The following is a 17653-nucleotide window of genomic DNA, read 5'->3' as shown; positions in this document are numbered from 1 at the left end:
CACGGCTATAGACACAAACTATAAATAACATCCTTTGTGTGAGGACAAGAGCCATGTTGTTACCTCATGGGGAACTCCATGCTCCTATCTGCTTTCTTGGCATGCAAGACAGCCACTCAGTTATGGTGTTGGGTAGGAGCTGAGTTCGGGGAATTGCCTAATAAGTTGGACCACTGCATGGAAAATGGGAGGCAGCAGCCTCTAAATACTTAGTGCTCCCAGAGGTACATCACCTGAGTCAATCAGTCACCAAAATAAAGAATCCAATTCTGGGAAGATAGAATCTCAGCTGTCCTTCTAGAACGTTCTTTTCCCTATGACTATCCTCACCACCACAGCTCATAGCTGGCAGAATGGACCACAAGTGTGAGAGGACAAAGGGTCTGCAAGGTTGCATTTAGAGCAAGTCATCACTCTAAACCCACAGTCACACACCCTGGTCCACTCCTTCCCAGGGTCAAGTGGGGTGAGAGAAAGAGAATGAACATCCATGCAGGGCCCCCAGTTCTTTAAAACAGGTGTGAAGCAAACATGAGAAAATGAAAGCAGATCACTTCCCCCCACCACCACCCCAATCCTTATCCCTATCTTTTCTGGATAAATTTAGGAATTGTGTGAAATATAGAAGGTGCTTGTGAACATGTGTGGGTGCACATGGGGCATGTGCACCACCCCTCAAGAACATTCTGTAGGCATGAGCTAGTGCCCCTGGGCATGCATGTGGGAACCAACAATACAAGTACTACACATGTCAGCTTAACCACAGAAGCATTGCCAAACCCAACTCTGATGGGAAAAGCCCATTATTTTCCAAGTACCCTGTTCTCATTCCACTTTACCCTCTGGGAATCTCTTAGCAGAGCTAGTAGGGAAGAAGAGAGTAAAATAATGAGGTGCAATGGAACAAAGGAGAATGTCTACCAGTTATCATAATCGACATCCTGATGGGGAGGCCACTTAGTGTGGAAAATAGTAGGACCCATTAGAAACGAGTTGGGACCGTATCCCAGAGGACTTCTGAGAAAAGCATTCTACTGGTTTGTGCTAAGAAACAGAAACCAGAAATAGCGAGGCTGGCTGTGTGGACAGACTCTACCCCTGCCAGGCAAGGCTTAGTGTGAGGTGCAGGAGGATTCACTGACAGAGATACATTTCTTGGAAATGGGAGCAGATTTATGCCAACTACTTGCACAATAATATCTGGCCTGAACAGAGCTCTTGTGCAATTACCAGAAGCCTGTACTACTCCTATTAATTTACATAACAAACATTTTACACCTACTTAGTGAGAATAGCTAACATTTATTGAAGGTCAAGTACTGTTCTGAGTTCGTCATATCTATTAACTTAATCTACACAAGAACCTTTTGAAGTGAGTCCTATTGTTACCATTTCCATTTTACAGAGGAGAAAACTGAGATACATGGACTGGCATGAAATTTCTTACTGCTGTCAAGGATCAGGATTTGAACACAGGCAATTTTATTTCAAATCCCACATGTAAATCACTGAATGTATCTGCTTTCTATATTGTTTTGTTGTTGGTTTTTTTGTTTTGTTTTGTTTTGTTTTTGTTTTTTGTTTCAGGGATTGAACTCAGGAGCACTTAACCACTGAGCTACATCCACATCCATTTTTATTTTTTCATTTTGAGACAGGGCCTTGCTAAGTTGCTGAGGCTGGCCTCGAGCTTGCGATCCTCCTGCCTCTATATCGACTTTTGTGTGAAGCACTGTATTAGGCATTCAAAAGAGGCTAACAAAAATATCACAACCCCTACACTTAAAGGAGTTCATAGTCTTAGAAACAGAGGATAATGCCTTTTTCCTTCTTTCCTTCCTTTCTTCTTTTTTATTTGCAGTGCTGGGGATCAAACCCAGGGCTTCACACATGCTAGAAAAGTGTTCCACCATTGAGCTACACATCTAATCAAATGCTGCCTTCTGACTTAAGCAAATTTGGCCATTTAAAAAAATTGACATTCGTTTTGTGGCCTCTTGAGGTTGAATGCACATGGGAAACTATAAATCTCCTCGCCCCTATGTCCTGAAAACTGTTGAACTGAATCCCCCCACAAGGTGATGTGTTTTGGAAAGGAAGCACCAAAACACTCCTTCAACTTGTTTGGCATTTCAGGGAAGAGCCACCTAAGTCAGGCAGTCTGGCAAAGATCATGTGCATGAAGGACTTGAGCTAAAGCAGATGTCATAATATTCCTAGGAGAGTGCTGGGCAGTTCTGGGTCAGACCAGGCCATAGGGTCCTCTGTGAAGGAATGGACAGAATTATCAAGGGCTGGTGGTGGGCCTCCACCTGCCACCTTCTAAAGCTTTGTCCACAGAGGAGAGAGTGGAGCCTGTCCAACATTCCTAACCAATCAACAGTCTTGACACTATTCACTTTCCAAAGAAACGATTTCATTAAAGCTACAGAGAGTGCTGGATAACCTCCTGGGCAACTGCGGCTAACAAGCTGGAGTGTTGCTTCTTGATTCAGTGCCCAGATCTCCCACCTCTGGAATTCCATCAGATGACCTCTAGGCATCCAAAATCAGTCTCTGTAGAGTTTTGGTGTTTTTGTTATTGTTGTTGTTGTTTTGGCCTAGTGTGTTTTTCCCAAATGGTATTTTGTTGTTCAAAAATAAAATAACTGAGAGAACACCCCATCTTATGAAAAGGATTTATAAGGACCAATATGTAATGCTAAGATTTCTATATCAAAGGGTAATTTGAAGGACAATAAGCCTTTTGTTTGTTCATTTGCTATCATATAAGAACATCTGGTTGTTATTTGTACATAGCAGATGCTCAATAAATGTGAGTTTCCTTCCTTACCTCTATCACATTTAATTCTCATAAAAACACTATAAGGAAATCATGATGTTTACACTATAGATAAGGAAACAAAAGTTTAGAGTTTAAGTAGTTTGTTCATTCCTGTGACTATAAGGCATCCACTCTGGAATGCCCACCCTCTTCCTAGCATGAACATTGCCTCTGAGATTATCACAACTGAGCTTTGTAGAAAATTTCATTTACAAAGTCCTTCCACAGTCACCATATCACCAAATCCTCAGAACACTCCTAATCTAAGAGGATTATTATTTTGTTCAAATTTAAGTGGTTGAAGCCACTCATATGATTTTAGCAATTTATCCAAGGTAGAAAATGGACCGTTCTGAACCCATGTTTTATGTGCTCAGATCCTTGCTCTTGGCACCTCACCACATGACATCTCAGCAGGGATCCCAAAGAAGGGCAAATAAATGTGAATGTGAATGTGAACTGAGGCCAGAGTTGGGCAGCTAGGATCCGTTGTCCCATTGGTGCTCCAGAGCTGACCTTAAATCCCACCTCAGCAGCATACAGAAACCATTTTTATTTTACTCTTTTCCTTATTTTTAATTTAGTCATATATAATAGTGGAATTTGTTGTTACATATTTACTCATGCACACCATATAACAATATAATTGGCCAATACCATTCCATCAGCATCATTCCCCAATGTTTTCCCCTTTCTCTCCCAAGCCCCTTTCCTCTACTCTACTGCTCTCCCTTCCATTTTCATGAGGTCCCCCCCTCACCTTTTTTCCCCTTTTTGTCTCTCTAGCTTCCACATATGAGAGCAAACATATGACCCTTGACTTTCAGAATTTGGCTTGTTTCACTTAATACAGTGGTCTTTAGTTCCATCCGTTTTCCTGCAAGTGACATAATTTCATTTTTCTTTATGGCTAAAAAAGACTCCATTGTGCATACATACCATATTTTCTTTATCCATTCATCCATTGATGGACACCTAGGCCGGTACCATAGGTGAATTGTGCTGCTATAAACATGGGTATGCGTATAGTATACTGACTTTAATTCTGTAGGATAGATACACAGGAGTGGTATAGCTGGGCCATATGGTGGTTCCATGCCTAGTCTTTTGAGAAACTTCCATACTGATTTCCAAAGTGGTTGTACTAATTTGCAATTCTTCCAAAAATGTAAAAGTGTCCTTTTTCTTTGTATTCTTGATGGCTGCCATTCTGACTGGAGTGAGTTAAAATCTCAGGGCAGTTTTAATTTGCATTTTCCTAATTGCTACAATATTGAACATTTTTTCATATATTTTTGACCACTTGTATTTCTTCTTTTAAGAAATGTCTGTTTAGTTCATTTGCCCATTTATTGTTTATTGGTGTTAAGATTTTAGTTTTTAATATATTCTAGATATTAATCCTCTGTCAGAAGAGTATTTACCTATCTAGAATATATGTATTCTCTCATTCTAAAGGTTCTCTCTTCACATTCTTTCACACTTAATTGTTTCCTTTGCTTTGCAGAAACTTTTTAATTTGATGCCATTCCATTTATTAGCTCTTGGCATTATTTCCTGAGCTTTAGGGGTCCTATTGAGAAAGTTATTGCTTGTGCCCATGTGCTAGAATGTTGACCCTACGTTTTCTTCTAAGAGTTGCATAGTTTCTGGTCTCATTCTTAGGTCCTTGGTCCATTTGAGTAGGGTTTTTTGTTTGTTTGTGCAGGGTGAGATAAAGAGCTTAGTCTCATTCTTTTACCAATGGATATCCAGGTTTCCCTAGCACCACTTGTTTAAAAAACTATATTTTTTCTAATGTTACATTTTTGGCAACTTTGTCAAAGATCAGATCACTATATCTTTGTGTATTTGTCTCTGTACCATTCGTCTAATTATCTGTTTTTATGCCAGTACCATTTAGCTTTGTTACTATAGTTTGAAGTAATAAGTGATACCTCCCTCCAGCATTGCTTTTTTGGCTTAGAATTGCTTTGCCTATTCTGGGCCTTTTATTCTTTCAAATAAATAGTATAACTGTTTTTTTTTCTCCTGCTCTATGAAGAATGCCATTGGTATTTTGATGGGAATTGCATTGAATCTGTATATTGCTTTGGGTAGAATGGCCCTTTTAACAATATTAGTTCTTCCATACATGTGTTCATGAACATAAGAGGTCATTCCATCTTCCCGTGTCTTCTTCAGTTTCTTTCTTCAATGTTGCATAATTTTCATTGGAGAGGTCTTTCACCTTTTTGGTTAGATTTATCCCTAGGTTTTTTTTTTAATTTTGTTTTGTTTAAACTATTGTTAATGGTATTGTTTTCCCGATTTTATTCTCAGCAAATTTATTATTGGTATATAGGAAATCTACTGTTGGTTTTTTTTTATGTTGATTTTGTAATCTGCTATTTTACCAAATTGTTTATTAGCTCAAACAGTCCTGGGTGGAGTTTATTGGATCTTCTAAATATAGGATCATATCATCTGCAAATAGTGACAATTTGACTCTTCCTTTTCTATTTTTATCCCCTTTATTTCCTTCTCTTGCCTAATTGCTTTGGCCAGAGGCCACTTTAAATAAGCATTAAGCCAACATTTTCATATTTTATGGTTTACAAAATACCTATCTCATATGTCCTAATTAGAGTGTGGCCACTGTATAAACAGAGTAGCAAGGTGACTGAATTTTTCAGACTGACTAGACACAGCCCACACAATATTCCTATGCTAGGATCAAGCCCATATTCTATCAAGGTTACTTTCCTAAGTGACACTCTGCATTCCCTTGCTTTATCTCATCACCTTGATCTTCCAGATATAATTTTCTCCATGTCCTTTTAAAATATAGTTGCTCTACTATGATTATACCAATTGCATATGCATTTTGAAAATAGTCTAGAGAACACAGGATAGTATAAAGAAGAAAATAAATATTTTTAAGTATTCTATTTACTAAATTCTGCTAACATTAGTATCTCATAATAGGTACTTCCTAGGACCTATGTATAGATACATATATAATGGTTTCATAATATTTTATCAAATGTACATGTATATATATATACCATTATTTATGTCTGTGTTCCTATCCTAATTAATTCTGATTAATAGACATTTGCTCTTTGGTATATCTTCGACATTTATAAAACAGTTCAGTGAAAATCATTGATGGTTCATCTTTGTATATTTGCCTAACTTTTTAGAAGTGGAATTGCTGTTCTCAGAGATACACTTTTTTAATGGTTTTTGTATGTGCATTGATAAATTAGCCTGTAAAAAACGTGAGTCAACTTATACTCCCACAAGCAGAAAACAAGAACATTCCCATATCTTTGCCAACACTGAGAATTAGCAAACCTTTATTCTTTAACCAGATAATAGAAGAATAACTTGTTTTATTTTAATTTTTTTAATTGTTGATAGACCTTTTTAATTTATTTCTATGTGGTGCTGAAAATCCAATCCAGTACCTCATACATGCCAGCAAGTATGCTACCACTGAGCCCCAGCCTGAATAACTTGGTTTTTTCACCACTTCTGAAGAGGAACATCTTTGTATCAGTTTATTAGTAAGATGATTATATAATTTATTGTCCAATCTAGGGTATTGCAAGAATGAAAGGGGACATTAAATGGCGGATAAGTCAACAGGCTCACGGTTGTGCAACTTCCTGGCCATCCGCAGTTATTAGTTTGGGCATTACTTGTTTGTAGCTTTTACTTACTTTTTCCTACTGGGTTGTTTGTTCTTAATATTACAAAAGATTATGTTATAATAATATTAACTCTTTGTAATGTGTTGTTAAATATACATCTCTCTACCTATCATAAATGTAAAGGTTTTATATATAGGTTATTTTAATTTTAAAAGTAATAAAATAAGATTTTTTAAAGTTTGTTTCAGATGTCTTAAGCTTCTTTTGATACAACTGTAGATTCACATGCAATTACAGAAAATAATGCAGGCAGATTCACTTTATACTCTACCTAGTTTCCTCCAATAGTAGACCACAATAGTACACCACAGCCAGGCTCTGGGCCTACTTCCTCCTGTGGCTCCCTGTCTTCCCCCCACACACACATTATTTTATTGGTGCCTTACAGTTGTACACAATGGTGGGATTTCTTGTTACATATTTGTACATGCACTCAATGTAGCAACTGTAATTTGGCCAATATCAGTCCTCAGCACTTCCCCCCTCCCTCTCCTCTTCCTACCCCCCCACCCCGCCCTTTCCTCTATTTTACTAAATGCTCTTGGATTTTCATGGGATTCTTCTTGCCCTTTTGAAGCAACACTCGCCTCTCTTCTTCTCGCCTTTCCCCCAGCCTGTGACCTCAGCAACATTATCTGTTCCCCATTTCTACAACTTTGTCATTTCAAGAATGCTACATGAATGGAATCATATGGTGTGTAGTCTTCTGGTTTCCTTCTGTGTGGTTTTATGTTTCATTTTGTTTTGACTCAGCATGAGGCTCTGAAGACTCCATCAGGGTGTTGCTTGTGCCAAGAGTTTGTTCCTCTTTATGGCTTCTTTGGATGTATCCTGGTTGTTGAACCATTCACCCTTGGTGGCGTCACTTCTTTTTAGTCACTCAGATAGGTGTGTGGTGATATTTTGTTGCAGTTTTAATTTTCACTTCCCTAATGGGTTTTGATGTTGGACATCTTTTAATATACCCATTGTCATTTGTATATTCTTGATGAAATGTCTCCTTATATTTTCGCCCATTTCCTCATTGAATTGTTCGTTTTTTGTACCGTTCAGTTTTGAGAATTCTTTGTTCAGATAATAACCCTTTGTCAGATGTGCAATTTGCAAATATTTTCTTTCTTTTTTCTTTTCTTATTTATTTATTTAGTTTATGGCAGTGATTGAACCCTTACTAGTTTACTACTGAGCTACATCCTCAGTCCTTTTTATTTTAAGACAGTCTCACTAAGTTGCCAAGGTTGGCCTTGAACTTGTGACCCTCCTGCCTCATCTCCCAAGCTGCTGAGATTACAGTGTGCTCCACCATGCCTGGCTATTTAAAAGTATGTTCTCATTATGTGGTTTGACTTCTGCTTCTCTTAAGAGGGTCTTTCAGAGAGTAAGGATTTTTACATTTGTAATTTATCAATTTTGCCTTCTATGGATTGTGACTTTGGGTCAAGTCTAATAACTCTTCGCCCTGGATCCTGAAGATATTCTCCTGTGGTATAGCTCTGTGGACCAGGCTGCTCAACATGGCAGGTGGATCCACCCAAGAGAGAGATAGTACATACCCACCCATAATGGAGAATATCTCATCTCAGAAGTGATAGTTCATCACATTTCTGCTGCATTATAGGGTCACGTGGACCAACTCTGGCATCACATCGGAAGGTACAATGCAAGGTACCCTTGCATTCCTAGAGGCAACAATCACTGGGGTCTTTTGCAGGGCTAGTTACCAAAGCCACAGAAATGGGAGCTGAACAAGAAAATTAAATATTAAAGCTATTGTTTTCATATTTGGACATTGTTTATTGCCTCATTATAGTCTAACATAAGCTAACTGATATACCTATATGTTTTTCTTTATAAACTTTTTAGCAGGCTTTTTATTGTTTTTGACTCACTTCTCCAAAAGATGAAAAAAATCCCCTTTATATTCTCTGGCTTTCTTGTACTACTGGCTTTATCTTGAGTTTGGTTAGTTTTATTTATTTATTTTAAGGTTTTTCTATCAGCTATATGTAGAATGCTCAATTATGCATTTGGAGACTCTTTCAACATCTTTAGATAGCACTGGTTTACTCTCCAGTCAATAACTTCAAGGAACAATATTTTTTAAAAAATATTTATTTACTTTTTAGCTGTGGTTGGACACAATATCTTTATTTTATTCATTTATTTTTATATGGTGCTGAGGACTGAACCCAGGGCCTCACACGTGCTAGGCAAATGCTCTACCGCTGAGCCACAACCCCAGCCCCAAGGAACAGTGTTTTAATACTTATCTTACATCCTCCTCCTCCAGATGTCTGTCAATGTTACCATTATTTTATATTTTCAAAGTTCTCTTTTCTTTATCTTTAAGCCACGTTGTGGTGTTAAGAATCCAAGAAGCGCCATCTCCATAGAGCAGGATCGATGAATGGTTCCTGTGAGTAGACCAAGAGTGTCCATCAGGGAAATGCGGGGAATGGATTCAATGTTGTAGGGTTTCTAGGACATAAAGAACCACTGGAACAAAGAAAAAGACCTCACCTAGGGTCACATGTAATCTCATTTGAATCCTTAGCCAGGTAGGCAGCATCTGTCTCTCTCTGGCCAAAGTCCCAAAGCTACTACAATCCAGGACATCAGTCTTGGTGTTTGTGCTGGGAGGGTTCCTGATCCCCAGAGGAGGTCCTCCTCATCAATTTGCATGAGTCAATCTAGTCACAATTAGTTCCTCTTTTTCAAGATGCCAGTGTGGAGCATGTTGCTGGGTACTATTCTTTGTCCCTTAGATGCTAGGATGGCAGGAAGAGGGTAGTCAAACATAATACAGGACAGCTACATTTCAGTGCCCTGTGGAGGGTCACCCACATGAAAGTTTCCTGGTGCTGTCCTAGATAGCTTTATCTGCTGCTCCCAAATCACCTGAAACCCAGACAATTTCAGCCCTGTCTCTCAGCCTGTATATACACAGTCTGCATTCTGTGTACTTGAACTTATCAAAACATTTGTACATCTTGTCTCTTTCACTACTAGACCCGTAGTCCATATTTCCTACATGCCAACTATGTGACAGAATCACTTTGTGTTATCTCATGCCCTCTCTCCTTTCTTTACAACAAGCCCCTACGGGAAGCATCATTTATTATTGTTGTTGTTCCTATCTTCCTGATGAGGAAACTAAGTTTCCAAGAGTCCCTAAAGGCTAAGGGACTCACCAAGAAGGTGTTCCCTAAAACCCCCTGGCTTATACTGGCTAAGATTTAAGTCTCTTTCTGAAGACAAACCATGCCCTGAATGTCTTGGAAGCCTCACCTGCCACTCCCTCCTCCTGCCAACGGTCATGTACCATATTCTCACTGCCACTGGAACTCTTAAGAAAGCAGAGTCCATATGGAAATCATTATCTCCAGCAGGATGGTGCCGTGGAGCCTCTGGAATTTGCTAGGGATCACATCTATGGGTAGAGACAAAAGTATAAAAGGTGGACAAATCCTACACTGTCGGAAAAAGCAAAAATGTGTTGTGGTTTGCCAGCCCAAGAATTCTCTCAGCCTCTATAATATAATTTATATTGGCAGATGCAATTTGAGTTCAAATCACTGACTTGGAAATGAACTTGCACAAAGCACACATTGGAGCCTGTGCCTCTCTTTCACCGTGAACCCATGAGTGCAACCATGCGCACCTTGCTCTTGCACTAGATGGCAAGGACAGTAGGGGCAAAGATCGTTTCTTTTGGTGACTCACAATTTCCCTGCAGTATTAGAGCACAGATCTGGCTAGAGGCTTTCTTTTAGTGGCAAAGAAAGCAAGGGAACTATCACTTACTTCTCTAGCATTTCTTGTAGTGCATGAGATTTGAAATCACTTGCGATCATTATTAACTACACTACTAGCTAATCGCTACCATCATTTTTCTTAGTGGTCTACATACCTTATCAGCTTTCAGCTTTCCTTTTGGAGGAAACTGAGGCTTACTTTACATCTTCCCAATTCCCTGTAAGAATCCAGAAAATAACCCATTTAAGCAGACATGAACCCAAGGCCAAGCTTCAAGACTCAGTTTCTGCTGTAAATTATAGAAATAGCAAAGATATTGTGGCCCCTGGCCGAAGACGATCTTGAGTTTCAATCTGGTGGTTAGAAAGAGGAACATCTTAATCTGAAATCTTACTTATTAAAAGATGAAACAAGTTCTTCCAAATTAAAAATGTATGTTGTTTAGGTAAAAGGGATTGCCAGATGACATTTGCATTGGAGTCTGCTCTGCCTCATGCCCTGGTTTCCCATTCTGGAGGTTGAAATCAGCCCTCGCATCCCACAAGTTCAGAAGAAAGCTCCCGTTGCAGGCTGAGATGCCGTTTTCAGCTTTGGAAGAAAAACAAATCATGTTGTTGTCGAGGCTGTTACTGAGAACATCATGCTGTCAGCCCTACTGGCTTGGCCACAGTCAAAAGAATCAAACAAAGCTGTTTGCCATGAGTCTCATCATTCTGGATTGCCCAGCTGGGTCCTCCCCCCACCCTACCCAAAGCCATTCGCAATTCCAATGCCCTAGAATTTGTTCCAGGAACAAGTTAAAATTCTTGCTAATTTCAGACATCAGCACTGCAAGTCCTTTCTTTCTTTCTTTCTTTCTTTTTTTCTTTCTTTCTTTCTTTCTTTCTTTTTTCCTCCTCTTTTCAATTTTTTTCAGAAAAGAATTTCTGGTTGCTGGAAGATTCTAGGTAGATAATTCCAGAGTTGAAAGCCCCCAGGAAAAGAGGGAAATGGGCTGATCAATTTGCAGGACTGGAGGATATACATGAATTGTAGGCCACTGAGCAAATAGCTAATTGCCTCTCAGGGCACAGAGGCCCTGGGGCCCCAGGCTTGGCTCTGACACCTGTCACCATTCCTGAGTGGACCCAAGGGAGTGAGTCTTCTCAATAAAGGCATTAGGGTCCTCCCTGTTAATCTCTTGCCTTAGGGCCTGTACCAAGTCTCATATTCATTATACTGTCAACTTCTTCACCTTTGAGGCAGAATAGGAATGCAATAATTGTCCCATAGAATTGAAAAAAACACAGAAGCTAATGCGTGTAAACGATGTTATTTAACAATCCATTGGATGGGGGAAAATGTACTGGCACTTTTATTACATTCATTTTGAGCAGGTGTGTACATAGGTGTATGTATTTGAGTATGTAAGAGGAAAGAGACTATTTTTTCTCTTTTTGAAGTTCGTTTTAACTTTAAAAAAATACCATTTGCTAGAACATTCTTCCAAGAAACTGCCAGAAGAAAATCTAAAGTCAGTACCAGGTAAGCGACATCATTGAAAGAGCAATACCTTGGGAGGCAGAAATAATGAGATTTGAATTCTTACTCACTCTTACAGACTGTGATTTGAAGCAAGTTACTTTATATCTTTGAACACTCATTTCTAACCCACCTTTAGGGAATGGGTTAGAAAATGTAATAAAGCCTACTTGACAGAATGGATGTGAGCATAAAATAAACGAGAATATATAAAGTGCATAGCAAAGAATCTGGTATGTAGTAGAGGCTTAAGAACTATAATGGCCAGCATCTACTTAGCTTTTATATGGCAAAAGCTGGCTTCTGTACTTTACCTAAATGACATTATTTAATCCAAAAGGTAGGTAATAAAATCATACCCATGATGGGAAAAGTGAGGCTTAGGAGGGCTGTGTTTTCTTTAGTATATATGTAGTCTGCTCTGCCTCAAGCCCTTGTTTCCCATTCTGGAGGGAAACTATATACATATGTATGTATATACATAATTTTAACTTAATTTTCAAAACTTAAAAATTGGGGAAGAGCTCACAATTTTGGATCCTCTTCTTCTAAGAGTCTGCAGCTCTGGTCTCCAGTCCTTGTTTGTGTCCTTACAGGGCCATGATGGGCTAAAGTTGTACAGTGACCATCCCCTTTGGGCAATTAGGTGTTCATGAAGGTCGTGGTCACTCCTCAACCTCACACGTTCACGTCTTCACTGGGTCTCCAGAGGCACCGGAGGGTGGCCTGTCTCCCATTACCTTTCCATCCATCTCCCTCACCAAAGTCATAGAGTTGTTGAGCAAACAATCCAATACCCACGGGGTTCCTTTGTGGAGTAAAATGCCCATGTTCACTCCCATCTCTGTTGAATTCTAGTTATTCCTGCTTGATGCAGTTCCCAGTACAATGTCAATGACACACACAATGCAACTGCATTCTGAGAGGGCTCCCCTGATGCTCCCCCCTGCACTGAAAAGTCTGGAAAGATCCAGAAATACCCCTGACTCTGGGAGCATATCATCAGTTGGGTTTACCTTTTTCCTCCTTTTTGCATTCCCATGAAACTGTCTTAGACCAAGGTCTCCTCATTCTGTCTTCCTGAATTACTCCCACCTTGTTCCCCTGATGTAACCCTCTCACCGCAACTCCCGATCCATTCAACACATCTCACAGCAACCTCCTATCCATCTTTAGCAAATCTTCCTTCATAGTCAGGGGCAGTTTCTTGGGTGTGAGACCTGTGCAATTACATAAAGTCCCTGCTTAGAAGTCACCTCACTTGGTTGAATGCTCTGCTATTGCATCTTGAAATTCCTAAAGATTTCTGCACCAAGGGCCCACGTTTTTATTTTGTACTCAGGCTAGCAAGAACATAGCTGATCTTGCTCATGTTTTAATTCAAGAAGTTTTAATGACTCCTAAACTTATCAGTTTTTCCCAATCTATGTTAAACCATGACACACAAAGAATTAATATTTCTATTCTATAGTAGATTGCCCCGAAGCCCTATGCTGGAGAAAACAGACACCATGGCAAACTGTAGATTGACCTGAAGCTCTAAGGCCAGCCATGCTAGAGAAAGATGCCATGGCAAGCTATGACTGTTGAGCATCATAGAAGCTGCTGAGTACACCTGCGAGGAAGTTCTGTCTTGCAGGAGAAAGTCCCAAGAGTGCTCGTCCAGCTTTATTTCAGAACTTTCTCCTATAGTCAGGCTGATCTCATGTTATGTCCATTCTCATTTTCAGGCCCTCACTAATGTGGTTCCAGTTGCTGGGAGTGATCACTCCCTTCTCAAATCCTGCCCATTTTATCACAGCAGCTCAAGTCCAACTCCTCCCAGAGCTCGTCCTGTGTGTATCAGCCAATAGCACTTCATTCTTGTATCAAAGGACAATGGATTGCTTTGTCAGTAGCAGGTACTGGGCCACAGTGGAGGATACAATTGGAAGCAACACATGCATTCTCCTGCCCTCGTGAAGAAGCTCACTGAAGTTAGGCACATACACAAGGCCACTTTAGTGCAGTGTGATCAGAAGTAAAGAGAGAATGTTTTTGATTCTGAGGGTTTCTGTAGCAAATTGTCACAAGCTTGGTGGCTTATAATAACAGAAATGTATTTTCTTACAGTTCTGGAGAATTCTAGTCCAAATTCAAGGTGTCAACAGGACCACATGCCCTCTGGCACCAGGGATGAATCCTTCCTTGCCTCTTGGAACTTCTGGTGACTCCTGGTTTCTTGACTTGTGAGAGATTACTCTAATCTTTATCTCCTTCATATGTCTTTTTCCACTTCTCTCTGTTTCTCTTCTGTATGTCTCTTATAAAGACTCTTGTCATTGTGTTTAAGGTCTACCTGGATATTCCAGAGGATGCACCAAGATTTTTTACTTGTTTACATCTATGAAGATGCCTTTTCCAACTAAGGTAACATTTGCATGTCCCAGGAATTAGAATAGGGACATCTCTTTGGGGGCCCACTATTTGACCCACTTACCTACTCCTTTGTGGGAGGGACATCTAACTTTGCACAAAGGAATTTGGGGAAGTCTTTTTGGATAAAATAACATCTAAACTGTGCAAGTCAGGCAAAGAGGGTGGGGATGTGAAAATGTTTCTGGAAACAACATGTGTAAAGATCCCAAAACAAAGTTAAGCCTGCTGGATTCCTAGAACTAAATGAAGCTAAGTGTGTCTGGAGAATAATATGCAAAGTACAAAGGATAAGAAAAGCATCTAGAGAAGTAATCAGGGCCAAATCAAGACGAGCGTAACCACAGATAATCACTTGGACCACTGTAATGCGGGCACTAAAAGGTATTACAAAATGGAAAGGCATTATCAGATTTGAGAGGATTGCATAGTTGGAGTGCAGGGAATGGATTGGGGAGGGCTGAGACTGGAACTAAGGAAACTGGATAGGAACCAGTTATATCATCCAGGCTGTGCATTTTAAATTAGGATAATGTGGAAGGGAAGGGGAGAGGGTCAATAAATATAAGAGGTTATTGAGGACAGAATCCACAGGGCTGGTGACTGATGGGCTGTCAGTGGGAAGTCAGAATGAGGCCCAGTCTCCTGGCTTCTGGTGGCATAGCATTGCCACTGCTGAGTTGGGAACCAAGGTGCAGCTTGGGTGGGCACCACAGGAATGAGTTTGCACTATCCTGAGGACAGACAGTTGGAGGCTTTTAGTGGACACTTGAATTCAAGTCTGAGGCACAGAAGGGAGGGCCAGGACTGGAATCAGAGGCTTGGAGATAGTCAGTACATGGATCATATGCTAAGTCACGTAGTAGACAATCACACTTAGAGGGGCAGAATGAAAAGAGAATCGAGTGAAAACAGATCAGGGCCCAGGACAGAATGCTTGGGAACAATGGCATTTATGTGAAGGGCAGAGGGCAGGGCACTGTGGCAAAAGGCAGAAAACAGGGCAATAGCTGATACCGTCATCCTTTGTATCCATGAGGGATGCTCAAGTTCCTTATGTAAAAAGGTATAGTATTTGCATATAACTTATGTACATCTGCCCATATACTTTAAATCATCTCTAAGTTACTTATAATACCTAATATAAATGCTATGTAAATAGGTGTTATACTATATTGTTTGAGAAATAATGACAAGAGAAAAAATGTCTACATATGTTCAGTACAGACACAATTTTTTTTTTCCTGAATATTTTCCATCCATGGTTGGTTGGATTCCATGGATACAGAGGCCCAACTGTATTTAGTTATGTGTGATTTTTACCACACAATTGGAAACTTATTATCAATTCTCTGTCACTCATTTTATATTTTACTGAACAGTTCAAGCACAATATTATTTCTTTATTCTGCTTTTTTGGTCTTTATTTTGTATACGTGGGAACCGGAGCAAGGCCTCAGAACGGGGGTCCATCTGGGAATAAGAACTGAACAAATGCCTAGGGATTAATTGTTCAGTGTCTGTGTTAGAAAATAGGAGGAGGGAAAATTTCTCGTGTCCTCTGATCCCTCACCAAATCCATGGCCCAATGTCACCATCAACTAACATTCTATGTCCTTCTTTCCTTCTTCCCTTACAATTAAGCTTCTCCAAAATAAGTAGCATCTTTTTGTTTGTTTGTTTTTGCTCAAGGTGTTTATATACCTCCCCCACCATGTGCTCCTTTCCAGCTGGTTAAATCCTATATAGAAGCACCGTTCAGTATGTATAACATCCTGCAATAATGGAAATGTCTATAACTGTATAATAAAAATATGGCAGTCACTTGCTGCGGATGACTATTGATCACTTGAACATGGATAGTGCACCTGAACAGATGAACTTTTAATCGTAGTTTTAGTTCATTTAAATTAAATAATTATATGTGGTCAATGGCTACTATGTTGAAGAACATAGCTCTACAACCGTCCATGAATTCAGAACTCACTCTCTCAAGGAACATTCCCTCAATCCCTCTCCCCAAATCAGGCCTGAACTTCCTGCTCTGTGCTGTCCAGAACCTTGTACTTTCATTTTCTAATGAGGATTATCATTTGGAATAATTTTGTGTTTTTTACTGACAGACATGCTCAATTTGGGCCATGTGAAATTTGTGGTGTTGGATCTTGTGCTCTTGACCTTATCATCCACCGCAGACCTGAAGGCTCTTGTGATTCATGATGGTCTACCACATCCCTCTTGCCCTATGAAGTTAGTAGTAAAATCATTCCCATTTCTCATTAGCAGTTTTCACTCTTCCCTGAACCTGACATCACTGTTCATCCTCTTGAAGTTGCTGAAAATCCTGAGTCTGTAACAGTGTATTGGCCTCCAGTTCCCGCTTTGCATTCTTTGGGTGTTTATTTTACATATTCCCAAAGCTCTTCCTCCAGTTCATTTTTAAACATTGGCTATGTCAGGAACCATGACCCAGCACTAAAGATCTCTCTCCAGCAGCAAGTCAGCACTCTTTGGCTATGTTCTTTTAAGAGCTAAGTAGCCCTCACCCAGGATGGAACTCCAGCCTGTCAGAAGCTCTGGGCTTACTGGAACATTTGGGGGAATCTCTTGCAAAGTTCCTTAACTATCTTTGGCTCCAGCCTCTTCTTAGATAAGGAAAGCTAAGTGGAAACTGTGGGCCTGAATGAATCCATCTCCTACACCCTGGGCCAGCATAACACCAGGGCCCTGTGCCTAAGTTTCATTGCAAATCAACAAGCAGGGTTCTAAACTGTCTCCACGTGAGAGCAAAGACCAACATTGTGAAACCCAGTTGGCAGTTCAATTAAGATCAGGTAAGTCCGACAGTCATTGTGGGAACCCAAATGGAGCTGGGGAAGCTAATGAGCAGGATGTTCAAAGGGGTGGTGGGAGAAAGTCTGTCACTTCTTACTACCTGCTCCATTGTGGTGGGTTCTGGAAGCTGGAAAGGAAAATATTATGATAAAGATGAGAGGGAGGAAGAGGCCACCCAGGCATGGATTTGATTCAGAAGAGGCAAAAGAAGCACTAATCTTTAATTCCAAGTCAAACAAGAGGAGCATGCTCTGCATATAAAGCTAAAGGAAAAAGGCTTTGGTATATGTCCCAGTGTCCAAGACAGTGGATAGATGCCTTCCTTTCTCCTCAGCCATGTCAGACAAGCTTCTAGGGACAGCTGCTGCCTGCTCCCCATCATGGAAAGAAGTAGCAGCATCAGCAGCCGCCACCCCTGGGCTCCACCTTCTGACGCCTTGCCCTCTCCAGGAATGGCAAACAGTCCTCCTATTGCCAGAAAGCCACTGACCCTGCCCCTCCACTTCATGGAAAGGCCATTCACAGGAGAACTTTCCTCACTTTTCCTGCCTGTTACATCGCTGCTGCTTTCTTGAACCTTTCATAATCCTAAAAGCTACTGACA

The sequence above is a fragment of the Urocitellus parryii genome, chromosome 2 (genome assembly GCF_045843805.1).
Source record: "Urocitellus parryii isolate mUroPar1 chromosome 2, mUroPar1.hap1, whole genome shotgun sequence".
Classification (NCBI taxonomy): domain Eukaryota; kingdom Metazoa; phylum Chordata; class Mammalia; order Rodentia; family Sciuridae; genus Urocitellus; species Urocitellus parryii.
The sequence above is the reverse complement of the archived record's forward strand: the minus strand, read 5'-3'. Positions refer to the sequence as shown.